Here is an 8,843-nt window from a genome sequence, read left to right on the forward strand (position 1 = left end):
TGTATTCTTGCACAATGAATTGCTGTCTGCAACGAGTGGACGATTCAGCCTGAACAGAAATTGCCCAGAGTTGCTGTTTCTTTGGGTTGCTTCTTCATCATAAAAACAGGGATATTTCCTCTGAGGTAGATTTCTTTATATTTTAACTATAACTAGCAACATTTTTTCCCCTGTTAGAACTTGTACCTTGTTCATGGTGCAGTTGATTTTGATGGTTGAATTCTTAGCTTTGTAAGTTACATCTCTTTTTGTATTCTGTCCAGGGAAATTTTAGTTCCCCTGACTATTCCATATGGCTCCTGATGTAGCACATTGTAGTGTTGGAATCTCTGCTTCAGTGAGCCTGAAAATGTTGAGAACACAACTGGAGGAAATCTGGAACATGTTTTCAAGTAGGAACTGGCTTTAGTTTTTGGTCAAACTATATGGATTTTAACTTCGCATTGATGTTCTATGATCTGTGAAAGGAGTTCTTACTAACACCTACTTGGTTGAGGGTTTCAAAGTTTCTTTAATTTGACAGGAAAGAATTGGATTGTTTTCTTTAAGGAACGACAGTTAGCGGTATTCGCAGCTGGTTCTTGTTCTCGAAGTGAACTGCAAGAATTGGCTGCTTAAATGAGAAGTTGTTCGCCATAGAACTGGTGCTGGATTCTGTTGTACCTGCTGTGTTGTTGAGGCAGCTGAAATAATTCGAGCAGTTATGCCTTGTAGGCAGCGGTTGTTGTGATCATAAAGGCAGTGAACTTCACAATTCTCATTGATTTGGGCCTGGGCTCTAGAAGCAACTTGCCGTAGGATTAATAGTCTGCATGTGGAATGAACGTAATTTGTATTATAATGAAGGTGCTTTATTCAGGCATTTTTTGTTGGTTGCAGTTTTGAGACGGAATTAAAGCTGGTGGTATTCGAGTGAAAACCGGGGAAGAGAATGGTGTCAGCATATTTTTTGTGACTGCCTTATGATGCCACCTTCTGCAGCTACTACTAGTGCCGAGTGTTATGTGGCCGGCTGCTATTATCTGTAGGAGGTGTTTAGTTTAATTGGTGGTTGCGGCTGATCGTTAGTAAGCATTCAACAAATAAATCTATTTATTTGATGAACTTTTAACAAGGTAACTGATAGCTGATAATCCTAATCAGCTGTCTTTTGTATTAACTTTATAATTAAAACAGCATATGTGATAAAAAAATTCATAATATTTTTTGGTAACCATATTGTATCAAGCCGCATAACTCATTTATAGAGCAAATATGATTGACGAAACATGGCTTCAGTTGAAAGCTAATGTTCATATGTGTATGTTTATATTTCCACTTTCTTTCTGTGACCATTTCGTTTTTCATTTTTTAGGTATATATATATATATGTATCTTAATTATATTTATGACTTTTAATTATATTTATAACTTTTATCGTTGTATATCATTGCTAAAGAAATTTAAACGTATTTAGATTATTGTATTCCTTTAAATTATTTAATTTTTATTTAATAATAAAATGAATGAAGTAATATAATGAATTAATAATTATGTTTATTTTAATAATAAAATAAACGATGTGATATTTATTTTAACTAGTTTTTTTATTTAACATGTTAATATTTGTAATTTAATTTTGTTCATATGTAATAGACTAATATCACTTAATTAAAAAATAAATAGCTCATCAAATATAAAATTTTTGAAATTATAGTATTTTAAAATATTAAATTTTATATGAAAATTAAAAATATTTTTTAGCTAAAAACTCTATGTAATAATAATAATAATAATAATAATAATAATAATAATAATAATAATAATAATAATAATTTTATATCTATGCTTTTTCAATTATTCTTTTTATAATTTGCATATAAATATTAAATGTAATTTAAATTAAAATAATAATACTATTAACGTTAATTTAATTAATTTTGTAAGTAAAAATATTTATTAAATTAAAATTTATTATATCTTTGATTAGATTATATTTTTATCGAAAGTTATATGTTATAATTAAATTCAATTATTAATATGTAATAAATAAATAAAAATACTAATGATAAGAATATAATTTTAATTTAGAGAAATTATCAAATTGAAATAAAAGTTTTAACAATACTACAAATCTATGCCTATTTAGTTTTGTAATATATAAAATTTATTTTTTTTATCAGCAATATGTTATATTAAATTCTAAACTTTTAAAATTTAAATTATAATTATATTAGAATTATAATTTTACATATAAATATTTTATCATTAATAATTTTCTAATATAATTTTTAATCACAAATCAATTTGAGTAAATAAATATAATAATAATTATTATAAATAATTAATATTAAATAACAAATAAATATAATAATTGTTCTGAATAATCCATTAACTTTTATAACAATTTACGATATAAAGAATTTTAATTATAATTTGTTAAAAAAATTTTAATAAAATACTAATTTATTAAGTAATCGTTTGTTAGGAAAAAGAATATGACATATAAATTAATTATAATTCTTATAATTTGAATTAACATATTTTTTTAATTATAATTATATATACATTTATTATAATTCAGAATTACAATTGCATTAAAATTAGAATTATTGAAAAATATTAATAAAAATTATAATAGTTAATTAAATTTAGTCCTTTATTATAATAATATTAAATTATTAGGGGTATTTTAACCAATTCTAATTATCCTCTCCTTCGTACATTTATATATTATATAGATATAGTAAAATAAATAATATAATATGTATTCTTATTTGTCATTTTATATGTGAATAGGTAATAATTAGATAGTTTTTACTAATATTTAATATAAATAAGTTATTATTAACTAACAACAATTATATATTTAATAGTTAAATCAAATGGACACTTAAATTAGCAATAAATCGCTGTTAAAAAAAATGAAAATAGAGAAATATGAGCACCAAGTTGCTGTAACGTTGAATGTTCTAAGTCCGTTTAATTCTTTTTAGGTCATATTTGATAATATTAATTATTTTAGTAGATATTAATTATTTTACTAGTTGTTAATTATTAGATATTAGCATTTAATTATTATTGTTTATCTAGTGATTTAAAATATAAGTGTTTAATAAAAATAATTATTGAATTAATTATTAGATGTAAAAATTATAATATTATCTTGTTCACTATAATAAAAATACTTCTTAAACTTCTAAAAGTTAAGACGTATATCTTTAAAGGTTTAAAGTTTAGAAATTATACTTTAAACTCTAAACCTCTAAATATTAATACAAACACTATATTACCGAATATTATATACACGAGAGATAATATTTCAACTAAAAGCACTATAACAGAGTTTTAACATATGCCTTTAATGGTCGAGTTGCACGTCTACCAGCATAGGTTCTGAATAAGACAATGGCAAAGAGCTCCTTCAATTGACATTTTACGAACGGCAGCCAATAGATATGAAAGAAAGTCATGATAGGCACGAGGCGTTTCCATTGATCAAACACGAGTTTCTTTTCACCATCTAAAGGAGGAGAATCGTGGCTGTGAATTGAAACCTGTTGGATATTTTTAAAATCGATTGATATATTTCCATTTTTTTTTATGTTTAAATTGAAAACATTTAGATGGGAAATGGATTCATTTTGGCCGTGTGTGTTGCTCCACGAATTATCAATTTGTGCCCATAAAGTACAGAATAAGCGCCATTAGATATAGGTCTTTCTTGTTATGAGATAATGACTAGATAGATCACATGTTAAGGGCTTTTTTTATTTTTTTTTTTATCAAAAGGTCAATTCCATTAAAAAGCCCTGGAGGATCAAAGAGTACAACCATCTTAAAAGGCCTAAGAATACAAATAAAAAGAAAGGGTCAAAGCCGAACAACCTAGCTGTAAAAATTCCAAATTCTAAACAGGCTCAAACTCAAAATGAATAAGCAACAAGAAAAGCTACAAGGGCTTGAGCCCATAACCTAACAAGGGCAGCACCCTCCAAACGGGCAAGGATAACCCGAATATAAGGATTCTTTTGCCAAAATGAACCCGCCACAGATGCAAGCACGCATCATTGTAAAGGATCTTGATAGCATCGTCGAATCGGCATAGCACCGTCCAAGAGTAAGACCTACCAACAACTGAACAAGGCAACAAATATCAAAGGCTAGATTCTTCAACACAGAGTGCTTGGACCCAAAACAAAGGAAACGCCGATGAAAAAAAGGAGTCAGCATGTAAGCCTCAAGGAAATTACGTCAGCACCTCAGCAGGCAAACAGCTTCAGCAATAGGCCTTTTTTGTGTTCCATTCACACCTTTCGAGCCAATCTACTAAATCGCACCCCACGAGTTACCCACCAGATGACCGTTCCAAACGAGACTAGAGGAAATGAATACACATGTCAACAAACAGAGTTATGAAGGCTCTAAGCATATCTATAAAATCAATTCTTCGTATGCCTTAAGAGCTGCAACAGCAACACTCAAAAGAAAACTAATGCGAAACAGAAAACAAGCAAAGAACACAAGATCACAACTAAAAGTTCTGTAAAACTAATCCGCGCAGATCAACCATCATCCCTCACCAATCAAGCCCAATCTGCATGTAAAAAGAGGTCATTCTAACTTATTTACAACCCCACTCGGAGATGATGAGGGAGAGAACCACTCTCCGGGAAAGGGAATGAAGGGTATCCCTGGCCAAAAGGGGCAGAAGAAGGCCGCAAATCGACCAGGAACAAGTGACCTGAACTTGCAAAGGAGAAGAACAAAGGTAAGAGAAAACGACGCGAAAGAGTTGAGGCAATTGGATGGTCACACGTTGAGTTAGTTTATGGGTGAAACAGAAACAGTTATGGTATTATTTAATTATATTTAAAATTTAAAATTTTAAAATTTGGATCTTTTATACTTTCGTATCAATAGATCAAAATAGCAGATAATATACTAATTACAACAAGTAGTGCTGGTTTAGAGCAAAGATAAATACTATTTAATTTAAATCAAAATAATCAATCAAATTGATTTAATTTAGTAATTTGATTTGATTTTATGAAAAAATAATTCGGATTAGTTTGTAATTTTTAAAATTATGTTAATTGGATTCAATTTAACTCCGCCTAAGTAGTTTGCGCTTAGCCGGTTTCAAGCCCGGATAAAGGAGTAGGTGACAACTAGCGTAAAAATTTCGTCACACCTTATTATATGGATTCAAATGATATAAACGTTGGGGCTTTCTCTACTAACGACGCGCTACATCGGAGCCCGGGTGTAGTGAGAAATATGCAAGGGTGTAGGGTGTTCACAGAAAGCGACGCGCCACGTCGGCGCCCTGGTGTGGTGTTAAGTGAGTAAGGGTTCCCACATCATGGACGGGTGTGGGTAAAGAAGTTAGTCCATAGGATAGATATTAGAACAGATAGTAGAACAGAACACAAGATAGACATAGAAAACAATAGAAGATATCATAAAAGGAGACCAATTAGGAAGGAATAGGATAGGAGGAGGATCAATATTGGTACTTGGAATGTTGGATCACTTACAGGAAAATTAATGGAGCTTGTGGATACCTTGGAAAGGAGAAGGGTGAATATTGCTTGCATTTAAGAGATTAAATGGGTAGGAGAGAAAAGCAAGGAAGTGAGTAATTCAGGGTACAAACTGTGGTTTACCGGAAAGGAGAGAAATAAGAACGAAGTAGGCATAATCATAGACAGGACATTGAAAGACGCTGTAATAGCTGTGAAAAGAGTAGGAGATAGAATTATACTAGTAAAGCTAGTACTAGAAGGAAAAACAATAAATGTAGTTAGTGCTTATGCCCCACAAATAGGACTAGATAGTGAGAGTAAACAAAGGTTTTGGGAAGATATAGATGATTTAATGCAAAGCATACCAAATGAAAAGAATATTTTCATTGGTGGAGATTTGAATGGACATGTAGGAAGTAATAGGCAAGGCTATGAGAATATTCATGGAGGTTTTAGTTTTGGTAGTCGAAATAAGGAGGGAAAAAGTATCCTGGATTTTGATATGGCATACGACCTAAAACTAGCAAATACCTACTTTATAAAAAGAGTCACTTTTAGTGACTTTCAAAAGTGGACAACATAGAAGCCAAATCGACTTCCTCTTAACCAGGAAGACAAATAGAGCTCTATGCAAGGATTGCGAGGTCATTCCAGGAGAGGCTTTAACAAGTCAACATCAGTTAGTGGTCTTGGATGTCAAGTTTTGGAACAATTCAAGTAAGGTAAGAAGAAATAGTGTAGCTCGAACAAAGTGGTGGGAGTTCAAAGTAGTAAAGCAAGTGAAGTTCAAAAATGAGCTTCTCAAGTCCGAAGCATGGAAGTTGAATATGGAGGCCAATGATATGTGGATACAGATGGCATCAAAGATTAGAGAAGTAGCTAGAAAAGTATTTGGAGAGTCTAAAGGACATGGACCACCCTCAAAAGAGAGATGGTGGTGGAATGAGAAAGTACAAAAGGCAATGAAGAGAAAAATGGAATGGTATAAGAAATTACCTAAATGTGATAATAATGACGCATATGAACAGTACAAGATAGCAAAAAAAGAGGCAAAAAAAGCAGTTAGTCAAGCAAGAGCACAGGCCTTTGAAAAGTTATATGAGAAACTTGGAACTAAAGAAGGGGAGAAAGATATTTATAGATTAGTAAGGAGGAAAGAAAAGAAATGTCAAGATCTCAATCAAGTTAGGTGCATTAAGGATAAAGAAGGAAAAGTGTTAGTGAAAAATGAGGACATTAAAGAAAGATGGAGAAAGTATTTTAATGATCTTTTTAATAATAATCAAAATGGTAATAGCGTGAATATAGACTATAGAACAATAGAAAAGAATGTGAATTATACTAGAAGGATTAGATCTTTAGAAGTAAAGGAAGCACTTAAGAGAATGAAAGTGGGTAAAGCCTGTGGACCCGATGGAATACCAATTGAAGTGTGGAAGTGTTTGGGAGATATGGGAGTGGCATGATTAACTAAATTATTTAATAAGATTCTAAACTCAAAGAAAATGCCTAATGAATGGAGGAGGAGTATTTTAGTATCTATTTTAAAAAATAAGGGAGACATACAGAGTTGCTCGAACTATAGGGGAATTAAACTCATGAGCCATACTATGAAGTTGTGGGAGAGAGTTGTGGAGCATCGACTACGTCATGATACTTCTATCTCTCTCAATCAATTTGGCTTTATGCCCGGTCGTTCAACTATGGAAGCGATCTTTCTCATTAGAAACTTGATGGAGAAATATAGAGATGTGAAGAAAGATCTACACATGGTTTTTATTGATTTGGAGAAGGCTTATGACAGTATTCCAAGAGATGTCCTATGGATTGTGTTAGAACAAAAGAGGGTATCTATTAAGTACATACAAGTGTTGAAAGATATGTATGAAGGAGCAACTACTATTGTGCGCACAGTGGAAGGGGACACAAGAGATTTTCTGATCTCAATTGGATTACACTAAGGATCAGCTATAAGCCCTTATCTTTTTACATTAGTTTTAGATGAATTGACGAAACATATACAAGAGAGTATTCCTTGGTGCATGATGTTTGTAGATGATATTGTTCTGATAGATGAGATGCGAGAAGTAGTTAATAAAAAGCTAGAGATTTGGAGAAGTACTCTAGAGTCAGAGGGCTTTAAGTTAAGTAGAATAAAGACAGAATACATGCATTGCAAGTTCAGTGAAGGCCAAACTGGTGATAGGGAAGGAGTTAGTTTGGATGAAGTGGTACTGTCCCAAAATAATCACTTTAAATATTTTGGCTCAGTACTTCAAGTAGATGGGGATGTGAGGAGGATGTTAGTCATAGGATTAAAGCCGGATGGTTGAAATGGAGACGTGCCACGGGAGTTTTATGTGATCGCAAGATTCCCAATAAGTTGAAAGGAGAGTTTTACCGTACAACCATACCGTACAACACGGTATTAAAGGAGTGGTATGGGTTTAAGATAAGAGTTGCAGAGATGAGAATTTTAAGGTGGATGAGTGGCCATACTAAACTAGATAAAGTCCGTAATGAGAGTATTAGAGAAAAGATAGGAGTTGGATTCAATTTGATTTTGGAGAAAAATTTTCGATAAAACTAAACTGATTCGGAATTCTATTAAAGACATTGTTTTGGAGAAAGATTTTCGATAAAACTAAACTGATTCGGAATTCTATTAAAGACATTGTTTTGACCATTTAGCATTTTAGGGTTATATGAGCTGCTATCCTCCCACTTCTCTTGCAATCGTTAGTCACACTCTCTTTACCCCCTCCCCCCTCCCCCAAAATTTTGCGCCACTTCTCTGTTCTCTCAATCCTTACTGCTCACTCTTCCGCTACCAGTCACTTATCTTCTCATTTCTCTCTTCGTCATCAATCCTTGCATGTGCTCGTTGCTGATGCTGTTGGCGATTGAAGATTAAAGTCGAAGGTTGAGACCATTGACTTCAAATTGCCTAAGATTGAAGTCAACGTTGTTTTCCAGTCCACTCCTCGGTGGAAACTAGTTGACGCTCACCTGGACGCTTGCATGCACAGGCTGTTGAAGCCTCGCCTTTCCTCGTCGTTGCTCTAGGTCTTCTGATCCTGTTTGTATATTTTAGCTTATGGGTGTTTTTTGAATTTTCATCTATTCAGTTTCGTGTGTTTCTTAAATGGGCTTCTATTCTTGAATTAGTTATTTGTTGAATTGCTTGTAATTGCAATATGTGAGGCTTTAAATAGAATATGGACATGCAACTTTTGAATAGAATCTGGACTTGTAGCTTGTAAACTACAATTTTGATTATAGATCTGGAAGTATTCTGTAGTTATTTCTTTTAATAAATTGATGTAATTAGTTGAA

The 8,843-nt window shown here is 32.1% G+C and overlaps 1 long non-coding RNA gene across 1 annotated transcript; it reads left to right on the plus strand.

Annotated features, from left to right (window-relative positions):
- The first annotated feature begins 4,044 nt into the window (after nt 1–4,044).
- Nucleotides 4,045–8,843, plus strand: LOC131180741 (uncharacterized). Its single transcript, XR_009149375.1, has 2 exons — nt 4,045–4,790; nt 8,417–8,843. It is a non-coding gene; the product is annotated as an uncharacterized LOC131180741 (long non-coding RNA).

This window comes from Hevea brasiliensis, chromosome 6 (genome assembly GCF_030052815.1).
Source record: "Hevea brasiliensis isolate MT/VB/25A 57/8 chromosome 6, ASM3005281v1, whole genome shotgun sequence".
Taxonomy (NCBI): Eukaryota; Viridiplantae; Streptophyta; class Magnoliopsida; order Malpighiales; family Euphorbiaceae; genus Hevea; species Hevea brasiliensis.